The 23119-nt window shown below is 45.2% G+C and overlaps 1 long non-coding RNA gene across 1 annotated transcript in view; it reads right to left on the bottom strand.

Moving 5' to 3' along the window:
* LOC147342703 (uncharacterized) overlaps positions 1-23119 on the bottom strand; it is a 90579-nt gene that overhangs the window by 27756 nt on the left and 39704 nt on the right. The window contains exon 2 of the long non-coding RNA XR_015156626.1: positions 31-87. This is a non-coding gene — a long non-coding RNA (uncharacterized LOC147342703). The remainder of the gene's footprint in view (positions 1-30; positions 88-23119) is intronic.

Raw genomic sequence — 23119 nt, 5'->3', positions numbered from 1 at the left:
TAGATAAAGAGGAAATATTTCTCACATTACCTTGATAACAAAGCTGATAAGAACCACAAAAGGTGGAGAACCACAGACCAGTTTCACCTGCGAACACAAAAATGAAAGTCTTAGACATAATACAAGTGAAATGTATCTGGTTTTATATATTTAGCTTTGATGGCACCAGGCAAATATTTTGCATCATTTTAAGTGACAATTCTATTTGAACAAAAGCAGTGAACATAATATGATTTGAATTTTCCAATTAGTACTATGGAAACTGTGTGGAGAACAGTTTTGAAGGGACCGGAATGAAATCAGAGGAGCTAATGAAAGACAGAGAAGAACTTACTAAGTGGGAGACCAAGTTCCAAGGGTTGAATTTGAGGGACCGAGAGGCTCAGCTTGGGAGAAGTCAAAGGAGCAGAAAGTACCGAGTCAGGCCTGAGTGTGGACAGGGCCCTGTGGTGATTCTGACTGGGCACTGCGGGGCTGTGGGGAAAGGACTTGCAGGAAGACACTGCCCACCTGCTGTCGGTTACACCCAGGGCTTTTCCAGAAACCAGGAGGGTGGAAGGAACACACTAATTAGGGCCACACAAAATCCTGCGTGCCTTTCTCAAGTCTGGCAAATCTATGGAAGGCGTTTGCAGATTGTCACAGTTCATATTTCCTTTCTCTCCCAGCAGAATATAGTTAAGAAAGAGCACCATGTGTCTGAACTGGATGTAAATCAGAAGGAACGTGATTCAGGGGAGATTTGGGTCCAAATAATAGGTCAGACCTTCTTAAGCTGCATAAAGAAGAGTCATAAAGATCAGTATCTACAAAAACCTGAATTCCATTATCCATGAAAGGAGATTTGAAATCACCTGGGGCCCCGTCCTGTTCGTTTTATTGGGGGACAGATGGAAAGAGAAGTGGATCATATCTCATTTCTTCAGTAGGTTTTAGAATCCAGGAATCGTCGAATCTCATGGCTGAAGGGTATATTGGAGGTCAATTTACCTGACTTCCCTTCAGAAACTTGAAATAAATCTTCACCAGTAACACTGCAAGAAAGAATTCCTTCCTTGCCCCTAAGAGGGACAAGGACAGGCTAATGCTCTGGGGCCACTTTGGAGACATGGAGAAATGGAATGGGCCCTCAGAGTAGCAGTGGAAATTAATGCATTGCCAATACCGAAAAAATTATCTTGGCAATAAAACCCTTCCAGTGTAAGCTGGGTTATGTGTGCGTTTGGCCAGGGGAAAAAAGGCTTCAAATTAGAAGAAGAAGAACAAAAGAGTCTAAAACAGAAAAACAGAAATTGGAAATTTGTTATCATCAGACTTTATTCCTTCTTTCTATGTTAGTGAGAGGACTCTCTGCAGACAACAGATCGTATATATTAACAAAGCCTATTGAATACATGCACATTTACTCCTCTATAAATCATCATTAAATCTAAATTGCGTCTGATGTCCAGAAAAGGTGAATGGCCTGCCCAAGTTTACAGCATCAGCAGGCAGAAGAGAGTGGAAGCAAAGCAGTGTTCCTTGTGGCATAATTTCTTTCAAAAGAGGAGCCCACTTATTACTGAGAATGCATTTTAAATTTGTTTATATTGCAGGAAATTAAAAGATGCTTACTCCTTGGAAGGAAAGTTATGACCCACCTAGACAGCATATTAAAAAGCAGAGACATTACTTTGCCAGCAAAGGTCCATCTAGTCAAGGCTATGGTTTTTCCAGTGGTCATGTATGGATGTGAGAGTTGGACTATGAAGAAAGCTGAGCACTGAAGAATTGATGCTTTTTAACTGTGGTATTGGAGAAGACTCTGAGAGTCCCTTGGACTGCAAGGAGATCCAACCAGTCCATCCTAAAGGAGATCAGTCCTGGGTGTTCATTGGAAGGAATGATGCTGAGGCTGAAACTCCAGTACTTTGGCCACCTCATGTGAAGAGTTGACTCATTGGAAAAGACCCTGATGCTGGGAGGGATTTGGGGCAAGAGGAGAAGGGGACAACAGAGGATGAGATGGCTGGATGGCATCAGCAACTCAATGCACATGAGTTTCGGTGAACTCTGGGAGTTAGTGATGGACAGGGAGGCCTGGTGTGCTGCGATTCATGGGGTCACAAAGAATTGGACACGACTGAAAATATATATAACCTAAAGTTTGCCATTTTAACCACTTTTAATTATATAACTCAGAGGCATTACACAGTGTTTTACAGTTAGCACCACTATATATTCTCCCCAATTTTTTGTCACCCCAAAGCAGAAACTATATTAGGCAGTAATTCTCCCCTCCCTTCCTCTACTCAGCCCCTGATAACCTCTAATTTGCTTTCTATCTGTATAAATTTTTTTTTATTTTACATGGAGGGAATCATATAATAATATTTGTCCTTTTATAAGGCTTATTTCAATTAGCATTATGTTTCAAAGTTCATGCATATATCACATGTCAGCATTTCAGTTTTTATGACTGAATAATATTCCATTGCATGCATATGTTTATTGATTTATCTCTTGATGGCTGCTATGGTTGTTCACCTTTTGGATATTGTACATAATGCCATAATAAACATTGGTATATAAGCATCTGTTTGAATCCTATTTCAGTTCTTTTGGGTATATTTCTAGAAGTGAATTTACTTGGTCATAGAGAAATTCTGTTTAGTTTTTTGAGGAACTACTAAACTGTTTCCTGTGGTGGCTGAACCATTTTTCAGTCCCACCAACAATGTGTAGGTGTTACAATTTCTTCACATCCACTTGCTGTTATTTTCTGTTTTTTAAAAATAGCCATTTTAGTAGGTGTGATGTGGCTGGCAAGCCACTCCAGTCCTCTTGCCTGGAAAACCCCATTGATGGAGGAGCCTGGTGGGCTGCAGTCCATGGGGTCGCTACGAGTCGGACACCACTGAGCGACTTCACTTTCACTTTTCACTTTCACGCATTGGTGCCGGGGTCCAGCCCCGGCTGATCCAGGGAATTCGAAGCGGGGACGGCGTCGGCGAGGATCAGGAAACAACTGCTTAATTAAACGTTAATTAGGGATATAAAGAGTGGTGAAATAAGGGTAGCTCAGTGAGGAAATTCAGTGGAGAAAAGAGGCTGAATAATTCAGCCAGAAGGTGAGAGAAAGAACGACATGGGGAGACCAAGTTTCGGTGAACAAGGCCCGCACTTTATTTTCCAAAGTAGTTTTTATACCTTAAGTTATGCATAGAGGACAATGGGGGAAGGGGTAGAGTCCTGCAGCAAGCCAGGCTTTCTTCCTGCAAACTTATCATTTGCAAAAGTTTAGGTGATTTGCATCATCTTCTGGCCCGGAGGCCTGTTAACATTTTAAGAAACTTATTTTTCTCTAAAGGTGATTATTCTAAAGTCAGGCGCCAGCCTCCAAAAAGCATTGGACAAAGCTTCATTCCTATAGGGCAAAGGTGAGGTGGGCTCAATCAAGAAAAGAATTAACTCAAGGGTCCAAGGTTACAAACATTAAAGCTACTACTTAAACCAACTATATTAATCAATACACTCCCAGGAACACAGCAGGTAAGAGATATGGAGACTTAGCAGCAAACATTGGCCCAAGAAGTGAAAATCCCTTCACCAATACAATTTCTAATCAATCTTTTAACTGCTCTAAGGAATCTGTATTTAGACAGTTTAGAACATCTCATGCCTCTCACAGTTGGGAGGCTCTGAGCAATCACATGTGGCCAGAAAAACCTATTCAGGCAGGCTAGAGGACTTCCAAAGGAGTTTGTAGGTTGAAACACTATCACACCCAGGAATTATTAACTGGAGCTGTAAGTTAACTTTTTTTCAGAGAGAGGTAGTGGGGGACAGCCCCCCGTAAAGTCAGAGGTGTAGGTGAGAGCACAAAGCAGAAAGTAGGCAGACTCTGGTTTTGGGGGTAGATGCTCGAGAATTTCCAGGGGGACTCCTGAGGCTCGATCCGCCTTTGCGTATGCCAGGCCTCCTTCCTCATGACCTTTGCCACGGGCGGAGCTCCTCACGCTGGCTCCCGGCAGTGATAGAATTCCAGTTGAGCTATTCCAGATCCTGAAAGACGATGCTGTGGAAAGTGCTGCACTCAATATGCAATATGCACTCAATATGCAATATGCTGGCTCCCAGCACATTGGAGAAGGAAATGGCAACCCACTCCAGTGTTCTTGCCTGGAGAATCCCAGGGACGCGGGAGCCTGGTGGGCTGCCGTCTGTGGGGTCGCACAGAGTCAGACAGGACTGAAGCGACTTAGCAGGAGCAATAGCAGCAGCAGACTAATGGTATTGAGTATCTTTTCATGTTCTTATTGGCCATTTGTATATCTTGTTTAGAGAAATAGCTATTAAAGACATCAGCCCATTTTAAAATTGGGCTGTTTTTCTATTTGTTGTTGAGTTGTAGATGTTCTTTAGATATTTTGGATATTAACCCCTTATCAGATGTATGATTATAAATATTTTTCCTATTCCATGGGTTTCCTTTGCACTCTGCTGATAGTATCCTTTGATGCATAAAAGTTTTCCGTTTTGAGGAAGTTCAGCTCATCTACTTTTCTTTTTTTGCCCGTGCTTTTGTTGTTGTGTCCAAGAAATCATCACTAAATCCAAAGTCATATTTTTCTCTATGTTTTCTAGGATTGCTATAGTTTTAGCTTTTGTGTTTAGGTCTTTGATTTATTTTGAGTTAACTGTTTATATAGTATAAGAATCCAACTTTATTTTTTATAAATATACGTTCAATTTTCCTCGCACCATTTCTTGAAAAGACAGTCCTTCTCCATTATATGGGCTTGGCACCCTAGTTGAAAGTGTTTGGCCATGTGTGTAAGGGTTTATTTCTGTGCTATCTAGTCTATTCCATTCGTTTATATATCTGCCTTTATGTCAGTACCATACTATTTTGATTACCCTAGCTCTGTACTACACCTGTAAATTAGGAACTGTGAGACCTCCAAATTTGTTCTTCTTTTTCAATACTCTGTTGGCTATTCAGGGTCCCTTGAAACTTCATATGAAGTATAGGATGGCTTTTTCTATTTAAGCAAAAGATATCATTGGTGTTTTTATAGAGATTGCATTGAATCTGTAGATCACTTTGGGTATTAATGATACATTAATAATACCAAGTTTTCAAAATCATGGACATAAGATACTTTTTTGTTCTTTTGATTCATAGATAATTATCCATAGAATAACAATTGTGAAAGTGAAAAGTGAAAGTGAAAATCACTCAGTCGTGTCCAACTCTTTGCAACCCCAGAATTCTCCAGGCCAGAATATTGGAGTGGGTAGCCTTTCCCTTCTCCAGGGGATCTTCCCAACCCAGGGATAGAACCCAGGTCTCCAGGCCAGAATACTGGAGTGGGTAGCCTTTCCTTTCTCCAGGGGATCTTCCCAACCCAAGGACTGAACCCAGGTCTCCTGGATTGAACCCAGGTCTCCCACATTGCAGGGGAATTCTCTACCAGCTGAGCCACAAGGGAAGCCCAAGTGTACTCGAGTGGGTAGCCTGTCCCTTCTCCAGCGGGTCTTTCTGACCCAGGGATCGAACTGGGGTCTTCTGCATTGCAGGTGAATTCTTTACCAACTGAGCTATGAGGGAAGCACAAATAATCGTGAGGATGAATTCTGTGAATTTTTTTCTCATTTATATTTCTCCTCCAATAATCGTAAGGATGAATATAAATGAGAAAAAAATTCACAGAATTACATTATGACCCAGCGGCCCAACTAGGAGTAGATTGTGAATATTGAGACAGTCACATTTCATAAGAGAATAAATTGGGGAATTACTGGAAAAGATCTGTGTGTACTCATATAAGTTACTTTTTAAATTATTAATAAAACTGACGTGTTTCAAAAATGAAAGATTAGATATAGTGTGCATAAACATTTTATTTTTAATGGATTTTTCCTGAATTTATATGTAAAAACTATAATTTTGACCTTTTATTTCTTCATCTGTACAATAGGGGAGAGAGCTGGAAAAGGCTAATCACACCAGATAATCTCTTTCTTCCTTTTCTCTCTTAAAAGTTAATTGTTCTACTTCCTTCCAACTCTAAACTTCAATACTCTCCAGTCCCTGCAAATTATTTTCAAACAAAGCTTTGAATTTCCAAATTTAAGTACACAGGGATGAGGAGGTCTTAACTAATTTTTGCCAATTTCTGAAATAAAGGGAATAAGCTATGTCCTAATTATCATGTCTCATGCTTCCCACATTTCTAATGACCAACCCTTTCCCCTCAGACAGCATCTGAGGGCATCTCTCTTTAACACACTTTTCTAGAGGGAGCTCGTGCCTTTCCACAGTCAACTGAGGGCAAACTCAGCCAGGCCATGGAGCACGTAGCTCACAGAGATGGACGCAGAGCTGACAGCATAGGACCAGTCCAGTGTCACCGAGTCACAGATGGCTAGCCCTGAAGGAAAGGAGCAGCCGTGTTATGAGGTGAGCAGTGACAAGTGAGCATCCCAACACATCCATCCATCATGCGTGTGCACATCTGGCACTGATTCCCTCACTTCCCTTTCCATGGAGGGGTGAATGTGTCAAAGAGCAATCTAATAGGTGAGGCCTTGCGCAAGCAAGCAAGCGGGGGAGATGTTGAGTAGCAGGGTGGACCCAGTGGTGCAAATTAAGAGGAGGCTGCTCTCCTATGACTATCGCTGGAGGAAGAGGAAATTTCATGCCTTTCCTCTTTGCCTTTCCCAAGCAATAAAGGTTTATTTTTTATTTTATTTTGTAAAAATTTATATTTAATTGGAGGATAGTTGCCTTACAATATTGTGTTGTTTTATGCCATACAACAACATGAATCAGCCATAGATACACATATGTTCCTTCCCTCTTGAACCTCCCCACCCCACCTCCCACAAAGAGTTGTAGGGACTGGACTTCTGGCCCTAATTTGTGCAAATAGGTGAATCTGCCTTCAATTAGAACTCAATTACCTCCTCTTGAGATTCTCACATTTTCCCTCTCTCTTGTGTTCAAGGACCTAATATCGATAATACTTCAATTACGAGTTGCTCTTGGCCAAGCCCCATTCCCCACTCATGACGTGCTTACAGTCTGTACGTACTCTCTCCCCTCCCTCTCTCCCTGTCTTCTTTCCCACCTCGCCCTCTGGCCCTCCTCTCCCCCTAGGTCCCCCTAACCATAGGCTGGTTCACACCTTGCCCTCTGACCCTCCTCTTACCCAGGTCCCCTAACCATAGGCTGATCCACACGTCATCACTCAGCATTCGCAGCAGACCCTCCTCACTTTCCTCTTAGTCACGTTCACCGTTCCCATGACGGTGTCAGGGCTTTGCGTTCAGGAGTCAGCTGATGACACTCTTTGGGCTTGAAGGGGAGGAGAGGCTGCACCCCTGGCTGTGGCTCAGTTTTCCAGACAGTCCTGTGTGGGGCTTTATCAGTGTACATACTACTAATTGTGCAGCTTTGAGCATGTATTGCCCTCTAGAATTTCACAGAGAGGCGTTGTTGTGCTTTGGGTTAGTGTTTGAGCATTCCTGGGTTTTGTTATAAGAAAATATCAAATATCAAAATCATCAAAATAGCACCTGATTCCTAACAGGAACCACAGCTGTTTAGGGAGGTCATCTTTTGTCGAGTGTGAAAGGAAGAACTAGGGGAATCTGGCACATGAGTAAAAGCCATGCTCTCCCAGACTGACCCTGTGCTTCCCCCTCATCTTTCAGCACTCACCATGAATTCTGTGCCATTGCCTTTGAACTTTGCGTACACCTATGGATCTTGGCCCTTACTGGATTATGAGCATAATATGCTATTATTATAGGAATAATAACTATTATGGGTTTCCCAGGTGGCTCAGTGATAAAGAATCTGCCTGTCAAGCAGGAGATATGGGTTTAATCCCTGAGTTGAGAAGATTCCTTGTAGAAGGAAATGGCAACCCACTCCAGTATTCTTGCCTGGGAAATCCCATGGGCAGAGGAGTCTGGTGGGCTACAGTCCAGGGGGTCCCAAAGAGTCAGACATGACTTAATAGCTAAACAGCAATAGCAGCAGCAGCAATAAATATTATTCTTCACACCAGAAAACACAGGACTGAGTGATGACCTGGCCATGTAACCTAACTGTGCACACGTCACTTCCAGCTTGTTGGCCTTATTTTCCACACTTGCAAAAGTGTGAATATTAGAGCCTGGAAGTTCAGGAGTGTTCTTTTAATATGTATCTTTCTATTAATCAAGGTTCTAGGATATGACCATAAGCATCTTTTTCCTTTGAACATTTTCCCATAGTTTGATAGTGCTGACACAGGATATGTCTGCTCTTTCGTTAAGGAAAAGACAACTTTTAAGCAAGTAACACATTCATAAATCTGTACTGAAGATGCAATAAATAATAGTCCTGGGAAGAAGTAACTCATTATTCTCAGGGTTCCCAGGGCTCGAAGGAAAGGCACACGCTAACTGGCCCAGAACCCACCATCTCCCCCCATCAGCATGTGAGACTCTGTCTTCACCCTGCAAGCAAAGCCAAGCTGCCATATCGAGATGGCCATCCAGCCGTGCCTCTGGCTTTAAGTCCCAGGAAAGTCAAAAAAGAAGGAAATAGAGGTGAAGGGTAAGTAGTAAGAATATGCACTTATAATTAATGTTCGAATTTTTGGAAAATAGTCAATGTATTTCTTAATTAGCTATATATAAGTGTGTGTATAATGAGAGAGAGTCAAATGGCTCTCCATCCCTCTGTCTTTCCTTCTCCCAAGCCTTCTCTTCTTGCTCCTCCTTCCCTCTTTCTTTCTTTGTCTCCTAAGGTGCACCAAGATGGCATCTCCTTTAGCACATCTTCCAGTGAGCTCCCATGAGGTTTCCGCTCCTGGGATACAGGTCAGATGATATTTGGATGGGGACCCACAGTCCTCACCCCTAGGAAGTATGGTAGGATTCTTGGCTCTCTGCTCTCCCTCATCACCTTCTAACACAGCCTGTGCAATATCAGATCCATCTTCTAACCCACTGTCCTCTGAGAAATGACCATGAAACTAATCTGACCCCACCCTCTCACGTCCCCTCCAAAGCCTCACCTGCACTGGTTATAGAGCAGCACCCCTTGGATGGCATTTTAGCCTCACATTAACATGTCCAAACTGGGATCGGCCTTCTTCCAACTCTTCACCATCTATGAAATTGGCTCTGTCTTCCATTAGAAACACCTCCCACATTTGCTCCTGATTCTTTATCCAGACCACCACCTCCAGGGCCACATGATGGGAGGGATCTCAAAGGCTGCTGGGCCTTGCCCTCTGCCGTCACACCCCACAGGTGATCCAGCAGCCTGAGCAGCAGGAAAAGTGTGCCTCACAGCTGACAGCTCACCGTGCTCTGTGTTGACTTGAGATACATCACCAACCTCCACGGTTTCACACCTTCTGCCTTCTGAGCTTCGTAGCACAAACTGGACCTCTCTCCTCCACCAATAGCCTGATGAAATTTAAAGCACATCCTGCCATCTCTGACACCTTTCAAGTCTGCATCTGGCGTTGTTTATGCCTTTCTTCCCAGATCAGCCCCTCTGCACACACTCTTCAGGGTGAAGGCCTTGGTTCAAGTGTGGCTTGTGGGTCATTAACCTGGGAGGAAGTCCCCTTCCTGAATATTCCAGGCTCCCTCCCCTAAGGCCTGAGGGCTGCCGTGACAAAGGTGATCTCCTCTGGGAAGCAGGCACACAGACAACAGAGATGTCTGCTCTCAATGGCATTCCATAGCAGTTTAGATCGCTACTGCCGGGACCCAGGTTTCCCATTTTATAGTTTTAAATCTTTCTGTGGAGGCCAGTAATATTAACAGAGAATTTCCCGAGAATTCCACAGTATAGCCGGAGTTTCTTTTTTCAAGTAAAGTAACCTCCTCCCCCCAAAATATATATATAATATATGATCACATACTACCTATGATGGTTAATATTATGTGCTAAATTTTATAGGCCGCAGTACCCTGATAGTTGGTCAAACACCAATCTGGATGTTGTTATAAAGGTATTCTTTAGGTAAGATTAATATTTAGATCAGTAGACTTTGAGTAAAGCAGTTTACCCTCTATAATGGGCAGGGAGCAGGGGAGGGCTCATCCAATCAGTTAAAGAAAAAAAGACTGACTTCCCGAGAAAGAGGGAACTCTGCCTCCAGACTGCCTTTGGATTTGTTTCAACATCAGCTCTTCCCTGGATCTCCAGATTGCTGGCTTGCCTTGCAGATTTGGGACTTGCCCACCTCCACAATCACATGAGCCAGTTCCTTAAAACCAGTCAATCTCTCTTTCTCTGTGTTGTTATCTCTCTCTCTGTGTGTCTCTCTGTCTCTGTCCCTCTCTCTACATAGCCCCATGGATAGATAGACAATTGTGTTTATATATCTCTATCTTTATATCTATCCATACTACTGCTTCTATATCTCTGGAGAATCCTGACTAATACACTACCCTTAAGAAGATCTTTTGAATCACACTTAAGAAGTATATGCTCATTTTTTTTCCTTTTTAAACTGGATGCACTATAAAATAACCTCTTTTGGTTAATTATAAACTGTCCCCCTCAACTAACAGCACTTTCTAGAATCTGCCTGCAATGCAGGAGACCCAGGTTCAATCCTTGGGTCGGGAAGATCCCTTGAAGATGGGAATGGCAATCCACTCCAGTCTTGCCTGGAGAATCCCATGGATAGAGAAGCCTGGTGGGAAACATTATATGGGGTTGCAAAGAGTCGGACGCTACTGTGTGACTTAGACTTTCATGTTTGTTTTTTTTTTACTTTTCTCATATTTTTTGCTCTCTATAGTAAAACAGATGAAGCGCAAATGTAAATGCTAGCAGGGCCTCATTATGTATGCTCAGTGGCTCAGTAGAACCCACCTTTCTTTGTACTTATGATGGGTGTGTATGTCTCACACATTGTAAAAGGGAAATACACAGACTTGTTTTTTTTTCCAACCCCCGCCCCCCCCCGACCCCTGCCAAGCCCACAATCTATACACATGAGAAGCTGCATATTGAGGTAAGGGATAGGAGAGTATGAAATTAAAAAAAACTGGATGGGTTAAAAATGCTCCACATGTTTCAAAGAAATCTAATGGGGTTTAGTTATTTCGCTTTATGGAACACTTTCATTCCTTTAATTAGTAAAGATTAGCTGAGTGTCCTACATGGAAAGTTCTGCACTGTGGGTCCTGGTAGGTTCTAAGAGCATGATCTGGACCCAGGAACTGTGTTCATGGCTAAGTATCCACAGATGTGAATGATCCACACACAACCAACCAGGCTGAAGCAGGGGCTGGAAACTGGAGGAAAGTCTCGAGTGTGGAATATGGTGTGAGACATTCCTATGGGTGTATAGAGGGATGCAGATGGAGTGGAAAAGCTCATTCCAGAAGGAGCAGCCAACAGGTACAAGGCCCAAAGTTGAGGGAGTGTGGAAAGCACGGGGAGCAATAATGAGCCGTCTGGAGGCGGCGTGAGAGGCATGCTGGGAAAAGTAGTAAAACGCAAGGTGGGGATGGCTGAGCGCGGGGACGCCTGGTGGCGCACCGCCTTGGCAACTGGCCACAGAATCATGCTTCTGTGGATTCTCGAAGTTCAAGTTGGCCACCTTCTTTTGCAGTTGCACGTATGAGGTTCCAGTTTCAACTGGTATCTGGTAAGAAGGGCTTGAAACAATCTCTTTCAATTCCCCAACAAAGTGCCCATGAAAACAAATCATAAAAATGAAAGAAACTCACTGATTCAAGATGAAAAGACAGTCCACTGACTGCCAGAACCTGGGAAATTGTCCTCCACACCAGCCAGTGTGATGGGATCTGGCAGCACATTGCCAGCCAGTTTCTTTGTTTGTTTTTTATTGTTTGCATCTGGAAACAAAGCGAAGTCTTTTCCAGAAGAGGAAACATGGATGTTCTGGAATCTTCTCTCACTGTCTGTTATCCACTCAGAAACAAGAAAACTATCCCCACAAGAAAACAGAACGGCAAAGCTGATACTGAATTCTGAGTCCGTTAGAGAGCTGCTGCCACCTGTTAGTACGTGCCTCGTCTTTACCGAGTCCTCTGAGTACTGTTGGAGCTCCCCCAAACTCCCAGGGACTGAGGGGTGGGGGGTCAGGACAGACCACATCCCGAGAAATGCAGCCTCTAACGTTTCTGACTCTCCATTGGTGGCTCCAGTGGTTGAGCCTCTTGCTTCCTTTGTTAATGACCCAGCTGTGCTGTGTGGAACCTGGCTTTCTTCACCTTTCACTACCGCCTGCCCCGGCAGCCCCCATCTCTGTGTGGGACTTGTGCAAATATTTGTGGGAGAATCAGACTGTTCAACTCAACTCTGACTTTTAGTCAACTTGCATTCCATCTTAAAACCAGAGAGAGTTATGGTGTTGAGGAGTGTGGCTGTAAGAGGTGTTGACTGTTAACCCTTTAGGAGATGGGGAGATGGTCCCTGCACACCATTCTGGGGCAGAATGCCCCCCACCCCGTGCCCCCCCACCCCAGATCTTCCTTTCCCTGGTGGCTTTTCAAGACACAGTTGTGGTCTGCCCTTTAGTGTCTGAATGGGAAGATGAAGTTTGAGACCATTACTTTAACAGAGAGGAACTAAAAAGCAAGGAATAAACCCAATTTAAAGATAAGCAGTCTGCACCTGTAACTCTTCAGGGCTACCTCTTGGTGAGTTAGCTGCATGACAGACCATCCCCCTGCCCACAGCCGACGTTTCACATTAAAACACAATGCGCTGTCCCATGTTTAAAACACGATGCAAGCTGTCCCTATCAGCTTCTCTAATTGTTCCGATGGAGACAGATCACGTCCCCTTCCAGAATGGATGTGCCCAGCTGATCTTAGAGCTTACTTTATCATCTAGTTTTTATGTTTCTCTAATCTCTCCCCCCACTTCCAATTTCTAGGAAGACAGTCCCAAACCTCAGCTCCCAGCCAGCACGTGGGAATGTGTCAGCATCCACTCTCTTTCTGTGGCTGCCTGGGGCTGGATGCTCCCCATCACCACCATCACCTGCATCTCCTTAATTACAGCTCAGACGGATGTCATCTTCAGTAGCAGAAACCCTTGCAGGACTCAGCAGGGGCCCTAAAGGAGCGGATTCCTCCCCCTGGACTCGCACATGGCTGTATTCAGTTCAGGCCAAGCCTTTGGAAAGTTGTTAAAAAGGTCACTACCTCTTATTCGGATGGCCCTCATCAGTCCTTCGTTGGAGATTTAATTGGCACCACCCTGGGGGGCCGAGTGTTTATAAAATGATAGACGCTTCAGACATTCGTTAGCACTGTCAGAGCCTTTGGAGTAATAAATGGCAGGAAGGCTTGGTCAAATGTTTCTGGACCTAATCCCAAATTAACTTTTCTCTACTCTGCCAAGAAGAAATATGAGAGCAATGAAGTTTTTATGATGGCCCATAATCTCATGATTAAACAAGTGACTGAAAAAAAAAAAGGGACAATGCATTGTGTTTTAATTGAAACCTAGGAACCAAAATAAGCAGCAGTATCTCAGAACCCTTCTGGTGACAAGGTCTAACACACCTGACATTTTAACACTAAAGCTAAAGCCACACACCAAGTGCTGAGTGCGCGTCCGTCCCTGGAGTGCGCCTCGCCCTGCATGGCGCTCGCCTCTGTGCGCTTGTTTTTGATCCGTATAAATGGCCTGTGTCCAGGACTCTGTGTCCACATGTTCTCTTCACTCCAGCAGTCGCCTGAAGTAAGCCATTGGAACTCTATGGGCAATTGAGTTCAGGTTTAGCTTCACCTACAAGAAAATAGCTCTAGTCCATTAGGAGAACCACCCCACAGTCTGGAGAAAATATGACAGCGGCTGGCGTGCCTTTAGCTGAACGCCAAGGAGGAGAGGAAGAGAAGGTAGAGGAGGCTGTTGTTTGCACCCTGGGGAGTGATGTAAACGGAGCTTAACTTTCCCTCCAGACCACCCAGTTTTCTCTCTTTAGAAAAACATTAGCACTTTGGAAATGCCTGGAGAAGCTCTGGAAGCCTCTTTGGAGTTAGTGAGAAGAGGCTCTTGTTTCATGGTCCACGAGCAGAAGATGTACCAGGCAGGATATTAAGGACGAACCAGAGAAATTGCCCAAAAAATCACATAAATATTTTAAAATTTCATCCCAATGGCCAATCGTTCTTTTTCTTCCTTTTAAATTAAATTCAAATAACTCATTTTTGTCTCTGACAGTTCAAATCAGTAAGAACTTTGAAACTGATTCTCCTGCCTGTGGAATATGTCTTGCCTCTTGTGTTGTTTTCAATGTTTGAGATTTTTTAAAGCATTTTTTTTTTAAAGAGGCATGTAGGAGGGTTTCCTTTTGACATCCAGGACAGTAATCAGAAGGCCGTGGTTACCAGCCTCTACTGTCTTGCCAGAGGTACGGGTCACCATCCTGGGCTCTGGCTGTGAAATCGCAGGTGTTCCTTACACAGTGGTCCTCAATGTATCTGTGTAAATGTCACTTCTTGTATCTGGATGGGTGGGTCAGCTACACAAGTAATTTCATTTTCCCAAAGATCTGCTTGCTTTCTGCCTGGAAAGAGTACAGTTCAGCAAGACATCCACCCGTGGGCCTGCGTGTGCTGGTGGCTAAGAGTCTGGGTACCTGTCCCTCCCAGATGATCGGCTTAACCAGAGAAAGAGCATAGCGGTCCTCCCTTGGTGGCCCTGAGTCCTCGGGTCCCGTGGCCGCTCCCCACCCTGTATAGAACCTAGGACGCTTTTTGGTGTCCCTTTATTTAAACCTGGGCCTCACCCATGGCCCTTGGTGTGTTTTTGTGAGAAGATGATAAACGTTACTATGTCCCTCTTTTATGCTTATCTTTGCACATGTTTACAGCGGGTGATTTGTTACCTGCTTATCTCTAGCCGTCGGCCAAGACCATCTGTACTGAGCAGGGGAACAGCGATTCTCCACAGGAGCGCCAGAAAAATGTTCATCCAGGGATGACCAGACATCTCAGAGCAGACGGAAAGGGCTGCCGCTCTGCAATCACAGCTTCCTAAGGAAACAGCCGTCAGGAGAGGCCTGGACAGTGTCTGCCCCCTCCGGCCTTGACGGCAGCTTGTGAGATCCATCTTTTGTGGGTGACGTGGTCTGCTCCATATGCTGTCTGTGCATCTTAAGGTGCTCCTCACCCCAGAGCCCTGTCATGGGGAGGCCCTGGGAGTGGCGCCCCTGGTCTGTCGGGAAACACAGAGCAGGGGACAGTTCTGTCCTCCATACCCAGGCCTTCGAGTGCAGGGCTTGGAGACCATGTGAGCTGGGCCTCCAATGGTAAGAATGGACGGACAGAGATGGCAAAGAGGGGAGGGGAGGGGAGACACCCATCAGTGGTCCCTGGTACCAGTCAATCCCTTATCCTTGCAGAGAGTTAAAAGAGAATGAGCCATCACCATAGAACTGATTCTAGAAAAGCCAGGCAGAAGTGGTGGTGGGGTGTTGAGAGAAGGGAGGCTCTGTATAAAATGGTCACTCCACTCCCCAGCCTTTCCACACGAATAGGCTTGACTGTGAATCTAAACAGCTGAGGGATACGTCCTCTGGGCAGCCTCAGCCCAACCTGACCATCCTGAGAAAGAAGCAGCCATGCTGACCAACACAGTGATGGTCACCACGTCCCCACACTGTCCCCATCACTGGGAAGCACTCAGCCCTCTAGGTGTTGTTCTGACACTGGTGCAGAGAGCTGACCACGTGCGAGGTGGGGGCACAGCAAAGGAGAAAGAGAGAAGAGATTGAGTTAAATTCACCCAGAAGTCTGCCATCAAAATGCTGTAAGTTATTATTGTAGATTTAGTATATGCGAGGTTGAGAATCACTTGGAGAAATAAAAGTTTCTTTGCAGTTCTTCAGTGGGATGGGGAAAGAGATCAGGGCCTTTGCCATCTTTGCCTAGCTTGGATGTGGGCAGAGAATGTTGGCGGGGAGGGTGCAGGACTGGGCCGTGTGGATTAGGCTGAGGCTGGGGCCTCGAGTACCCATGTGAAGTGGGGGACCATCAGTCAGAAGGGGGTCCAGCCCTGCCCTTCCTGACTAGCTGTGCCATCTTGGGCAGTTGCTTAATGTCTTGGGACTCCAGCTGAGGATAATTATGCCCTCCTGGAAATGTCACAGTGACAACTGAGAAAACGTGTGTGAGCAGTTTTTGGTGAATCCCAAACAACAGAACATGTAAGAAAATGAGCAGGTTGGGAAAGGGTATCTGGAGAAAGGAATGATCACAGGGTTCACAAGGCTGTGTTGCGGGGCTGCCTGGGTCCTGTTAGAGCCATTTCAGTTTAGTTGCTCAGTCGTGTCTGACTCTTTGTGACCCCATGGATAACCCCATGCCAGGCCTCCCCATCCATCACCAACTCCCGGACTTTACTCAAACTCATGTCCACTGAGTTTGTGATGCCATCTAATCCTCTGTTGTCCCCTTCTCCTCCCATCTTCAATCTTTCCTAGCATCAGGGTCTTTTCAAATGAGTCAGCTCTTCGCATCATGTGGCCAAAGTATTGGAGCTTCAGCTTCAACATCAGTCCTGCCAATGAATATTCAGGACTGATTTCCTTTAAGATTGACTGGTTGGATCTCCTTGCAGTCCAAGGGACTCTCAGAGTCTTCTCCAACACCACAGTTCAAAAGCTTCAATTCTCCAGCGCTCAGCTTTCTTTATAGTCCAGGTCTCACATCCATACATAACTACTGGAAAAACAATAGCTATGACTAGATGGACCTTTGTTGGCAAAGTAATGTCTCTGCTTTTTAATATGCTATCTAGGTTGGTCATAACTTTTCTTCCAAGAATCAAGTATCTTTTAATTTCATGGCTGCAGTCACCACCTGCAGTGATTTTGGAGCCCAAAAAGATAGTCTGTCACTGTTTCCATTGTTTCCCCATCTATTTCCCATGAAGTGATGGGACCAGATGCCATGATCTTAGTTTTCTGAATGTTGAGCTTTAAGCCAACTTTTTCACTCTCCTTTTTCACTTTCATCAAGAGGCTCTTTAGTTCTTTGCTTTCTGCCATAAGGGTGGTGTCATCTGTATATCTGAGGTTATTGATATTTCTCAATCTTGATTGAGAATTATTATTGGTTATTGGCAATCTTGATTCCAGGTTGTGCTTCATCCAGCCCAGTGTTTCTCATGATGTACTCTGCATATAAGTTAAATAAGCAGGGTGACAATATACAGCATTAATATACTCCTTTCCTGATTGGAACCAGTCTGTTGTTCCATGTCCAGTTCTAACTGTTGCTTCTTGACCTGCATACAGATTTCTCAGGAGGCAGGTCAGGTGTTCTGGTTTTCCCATCTCTTTCAGATTTTCCACAGTTTGTTGTGATTCACACAAAGGCTTTGGCATAGCCAATAAAGCAGAAGTAGATTTGAAAGCCATGGAGATCCCTAAACAGTGGCTCACAGACTTTAGAGTGCATTTAAACCCCCCAGAGGGCTGGTTAAGGGCTGCATGGCCAGGCCCTACCCCCAGAGTTTCTGATTCAACAGGTCCAAGTTGCATCAAGGAGTGTGAACCCCCATCAAGTTCTCAGGGCTAAGGGGTGGTTCTGATAGGAAGCCATAACCAACCTCTGCTCCCAGCAGCATCTTGCCCTGACACCCCGGTTCTGGCGAGGACGAGCCCAGGGGTGTCTAGGCTCAGCACCCTCCCACCTGCCTTGCCTGTGCACCCACCGCTCAGGTTTCCACCAGCCCAATCCAAACCTTCTTCACTCAACCTGGGCTTCTCTCCCTGACAGCACCCTATGGCTCCAACCTCCCCCTTGCCTGAGGAAAATGTAGCCTCCAGTTAACTCTCCAGGAAAAAACAAACAAACAAACAAACTACACACAGAGATACAGAGGGGTTGCAGTTTCCAACGACTGAAGCAATCTGTCTCTCTGTGGATGAGAAGTGGTTGAATGGCTCCGACACATGCCTACCGCGGAGTATCATGCAGCAGCTAAACACATGCCTACCGCAGAGTATTACGCAGCAGCTAAACAAGGAGATGGTTCTGAAGGTGCTCAGGTGAATTATTCCCAACACAGTAAGAAGAAAAATACAAGCTGCAGAACAATATGTATAGTGTGATCTCATTCAAAAAAAAGAAAATTAAAGAAATACAGAGCAAAAACTGCATATTTCTGTAGTCGATGTTTATTTATAGATAGAAGCAAGAGACACAAGATTAAAAACAAGATTAAAAGGACTGACCATCTCTGGGCAGGAGACTAGGATGGTAATGTGATCAAGGGGAGCTTGTATTTCACCTATATCGCTTGGCAGTTTCAAGGACATGTTCACGTACAACTTGAATTATTAAAACATAAAAGCATGGACAATGGAAGCTGAGTGATGACAGGGACTCTGCTGCCTGTGTCCCAAGTTCTGCATCTGTCCTCATTTCCTCTCCTTCCATCTCAGAAGAAGATGGACCTGGAGATTATCACACCAAGTCAGACAGAAAAAGATAAGTATATGATATTGCTTATATGTGGAATCTTAAAAATATGACACAAATTAACTTGTTTAGAAAACAGAAGCAGACTCACAGACGTAGAGAACAGGGCTGGGGTGGGGTAGAGACAGATTGGGAATCTGGGATGGACAGGAACACTCTGCTGTGTTTAAAATAGAGAACTAGCAAGGACCTACTGTACAGCTCAGGGAACGCGGCTCTGTATTCTGTGATAACCTAAATGGGGAAAGAATCTGAAAAAGAACAGATACACACGTCTGTGTAACTGAATCACTTTGCTGCACACCGGAAACAAACACAGTTCTGTAAATCAGCTGCCCTCCAACATAAAATAAAAATTAAAAAAAGGGGACAAACGACCTCCCTTCTCTCCGAGATTTAGTTTTGTTCCAAGAGCCAAGTGGCCCCTGGCCCTGATGCCCGCGTCTCCACACCTTCCTCCTCCCAGTGCAGCCGCTGGTTTCTTCCTCCACCCCCACCCCAGCTGCTCCCGCTGAGCACGGCCAAGTCTCTGTTTCTAGAGGCTCTACTGGTATAGACCATCTGAGTTGGATACTTTGCTTTAATGGACTCTCTCTTCATAACAGAAATGGATGTTTTATAAGCATTGCTTCTTCCGAAGAATTTTCTATCAACACCTTAATGAGAATTACATGGAAATGAGGAGTCAGTTGGGAAGAGATGACCCAAGCTTCTGACACCTGTGAAGATTCTGCGTTTACCTAAACCCTCTTTTACATCTCTGGGGAAATGTTTTCGTGACTTAGATCCTATACTTATTTTATCAGACTTACCCTAGAGACTTTGAGTTCTTTGATATGCAAATAGCATCTCCATTTGCACTGCATTTCCTAATTAAGCACTGCTTGTGTGTAGAAAGGCTATCATTGTAAAAAAAATTTGGGCCACCTTATTAAACTCTTATTCTCTGAGATTTGATCCTCTTGAGTTTATCTACATGCTGTCCTAAAATGATCAACTTTGAGTGCAGTTTTCCAAAAGTATCTTCTTATTTATAATTCATATCTTATTTAATAGGCTCCAAGACAAAGCAAATCATAATTATGATAGGTATCTAGCTTGTTCTCTTTTTACTTAAAAAAAATAACTATAATTGCATATAATTCATCTGTACAACGGAGAAGGCAATGGCACGCCACTCCAGTACTTTTGCCTAGAAAATCCCATGGACGGAGGAGCCTGGTAGGTTGCAGTCCATGGGGTTGCTAGACTTGGACACGACTGAGCGACTTCACTTTCACTCTTCACTTTCATGCACTGGAGAAGGAAATGGCAACCCACTTTTGCATCTATAGCAGGAACTTGAAAATCATGAGATATGTCCGAGATCATCACAAAACACAGCAAAAAGGCAGGGATGTGGATTTATCACCTTTTACTTCTCAGTAATGTTAGTGTAGCCTATTCAAAAGCAGAGACATTACTTTGCCAACAAAGGTTCGTCTAGTCAAGGCTATGGTTTTTCCTGTGGTCATGTATGGATGTGAGAGTTGGACTGTGAAGAAGGCTGAGCGCCGAAGAATTGATGTTTTTGAACTGTGGTGTTGGAGAAGACTCTTGAGAGTCCCTTGGACTGCAAGGAGATCCAACCAGTCCATTCTGAAGGAGATCAGCCCTGGGATTTCTTTGGAAGGAATGATGCTAAAGCTGAAACTCCAGTCCTTTGGCCACCTCATGTGAAGAGTTGACTCACTGGAAAAGACTCTGATGCTGGGAGGGATTGGGGGCAGGAAGAGAAGGGGATGACTGAGGATGAGATGGCTGGATGGCATCACTGACTCGATAGACGTGAGTCTGAGTGAACTCCAGGAGTTGGTGATGGACAGGGAGGCCTGGCGTGGTGTGATTCATGGGGTCGCAAGGAGTCGGACAGGACTGAGCGACTGAACTGCACTGAACTGAATGTTAGTGTGACTTCTTGGCTTTTTTACGAATCATATATGAATCTTATGGCATTTGTTTCTCAGGAGCACGACTTTATAATCCAGAAATAGTCGCTGTTCTTGTTTGAGGTTTCTGAAAGCAGACCCCGAGTTGAGGATTTGGCTGCAGGTAGGGCTTCCCTGGGATTCCCGGGTGTGGCACTAGCGGTAAAGAACCAGCCTGCCAATGCAGGAGCCATAAGGGATTCGGGTTCAACCCCTAGGTTGGGAAGATCCCCTGGAGGAGGGCATAGCAACCCACTCCAGCATTCTTGCCTGGAGAATCCCCATGGATGAAGGAGCCTGGCAGGCTACACGGGGTTGCAAAGACTCAAACACAACTAAAGGGACTGGCACAGCAGAACGCACACAGGGTGTGTGAGCTCTGACCCCGGGAGGCCTGAGCAGGAGTAGGGGAGGGAGACGGGGAGGAGCCAAGCAAGCAGGCCCAATTAGGGCGCAAGTGATTCATGAGAACAATCTGGGATTCACCGGCTGGGAACGTCTGAGAAAGACTGAGAACACACGCGGACAAATGGGAAAATTGCAGGCTGCCCAGGGGCATGAGATCCCACCTCCTCTGCTCTGCCTGCAGGAGAAGCGAGCACCCAGTCCCTGGGTACCAGGGATGATGGTGGTGAACAGCAGCGTAAGGAGGGGTATCTCCACCCAACCCGCTGAACACAGGAGACGCTGACAGCATCAAAGCGTCTGCTCCAAACAGCACTCCCACAATGGCTTTTTCAAAGTTTAATTCCCTATTTTATGAGAGATCTTTGCTCCAGTGAAAATATTCATTAAACTTTCCCCAGCTAGTTTCCCTCCAAATTATCTACATATATGGTGATGCTGTTTGGGTCAATGATGCTGATGAATAAAAATTTAAGGGGGACTGCAACGGTTCCTGGAGTGCCGTCATTCCTAACATCCTGCTGTCTCAAGGCACCCATGAAAGTCAAAGTGAAGTCGCTCAGTTGTGTCCAGCTCTTTGCGACCCCATGGACTGTAGCCTATCAGGCTCCTCCTTCCATGGGGTTTTCCAGGCAAGAGTGCTGGAGTGGATTGCCATTTCCTTCTCCAGGGGATCTTCCCGACCCAGGAATTGAACCCGGGTCTCCCTCATTGCAGGCAGACGCTTTACCATCTGAGCCACCAGAGAAGCCCCATAGGTACACTTAAATAGCTCCCGTTTCCAAGAGGGCTAAGTCAATGTCTTATTTTTTCCTGCAAAGAGCCCATCCAGAGCCAGCCAACCTTACATGTTCCCATCCTGGGGCTGCTTATCCCAGACCCTCAGCCTGACTTGATGATGCACCCTCTCCTCACCTGAGGGATAGAAGAGCATTAGGCAAGAGAAGGAGGCGTTGGCAACGTGTACTGCTTGATAATGGAGCTGGCTACCCATGGAATAACTGAGATTTTGAGTCCTGCTGGAATGTCCTCAGAGCTTCGCGAATACCTTCTTCCTGCCCCGGAACTCCTCTGTAACTCTGGAAACTTAAGAAATGCTGCCCAAGAATATCTCTGAGTATGGATCAGTCCTGCTTTGAGCACCTGCCAAAGCACATGATCATCATGTGACCCCAAGCTGAGGCCTTTTATGCCTGAGATGGAAGAGGCATCCAGGCTCCAGACTGGTCCTCTCTGGGTCCCGTTTGCATAGAGCAGTGTCTGGTACAGAGGAGCGTTCCTAAACGAGCCCCTAGAGTGGCAGTGCGTTAGCATCTGGACACCTGCACGGGCTGCTTTCTCTTATCTGGGCCTTTGTTTAAATACCAACTTCTCAGCAAAGCCTTTCGGAGAAGGCAGTGGCACCCCACTCCAGCACTCTTGCCTGGAAAATCCCATGGATGGAGGAGCCTGGTGGGCTGCAGCCCTTGGGGTTGCTAAGAGTTGGACACGACGGAGCAACTTCCCTTTCACTTTTCACTTTCATGCATTAGAGAAGGAAATGGCACCCCACTCCAGTGCTCTTGTCTGGAAAATCCCATGGACGGAGGAGCCTGGTGGGCTGCAGCCCTTGGGGTTGCTAAGAGTTGGACACGACTGAGCGGCTTCCCTTTCACTTTTCACTTTCATGCATTAGAGAAGGAAATGGCAACCCACTCCAGTGTTCTTGCCTGGAGAATCCCGGGATGGGGGAGCTTCCGTCTGTGGGGTCGCACAGCGTCGAACACGACTGAAGCAACTTAGCAGCAGCAGCAGCAGCAGGAAGGCCTTTACTAACCACCCTTCCTAACACAGCAAACCCTACTCCAAACACTCCCTCTCCCTTGCTTTGCTGTATTTCCCCCGTATCACTTCTCACTATTTGACATCCTGCATACTTTACTCATCTGTGGTCTGTCTGTCCTCTCCAGAATGTGAGCTCCACCTGGCTCAACTTTTTGCTCACTTGGTTCATTGTTGAAGATCCAGTGCCTAAAGCAGGGCCTGGATCATAGAAATACTCAGCAATTTATGTAGAATAAAGAAAAGAGGAAATAAATCAATGAGTAAAGAACTATTGTGACCAAGGCCCTAGGCTGTGACCACATTTTTGTCAGTTGATGCTCAGAGACACAGATGTTGAAAATGCCAGAAAACTTTTGCAGGGCAAAGTAGCAAGTTATACATAACTTGTCACAATAAACTGTGGAAAATTCTGAAAGAGATGGGAATACCAGACCACCTGATCT

The sequence above is a fragment of the Bos grunniens genome, chromosome 28 (assembly GCF_055505025.1).
Source record: "Bos grunniens cultivar Pamir isolate PY7600 chromosome 28, Bosgru_T2T1.0, whole genome shotgun sequence".
Classification (NCBI taxonomy): Eukaryota; Metazoa; Chordata; class Mammalia; order Artiodactyla; family Bovidae; genus Bos; species Bos grunniens.
This window is presented reverse-complemented; position numbering and strand designations above follow the sequence as displayed.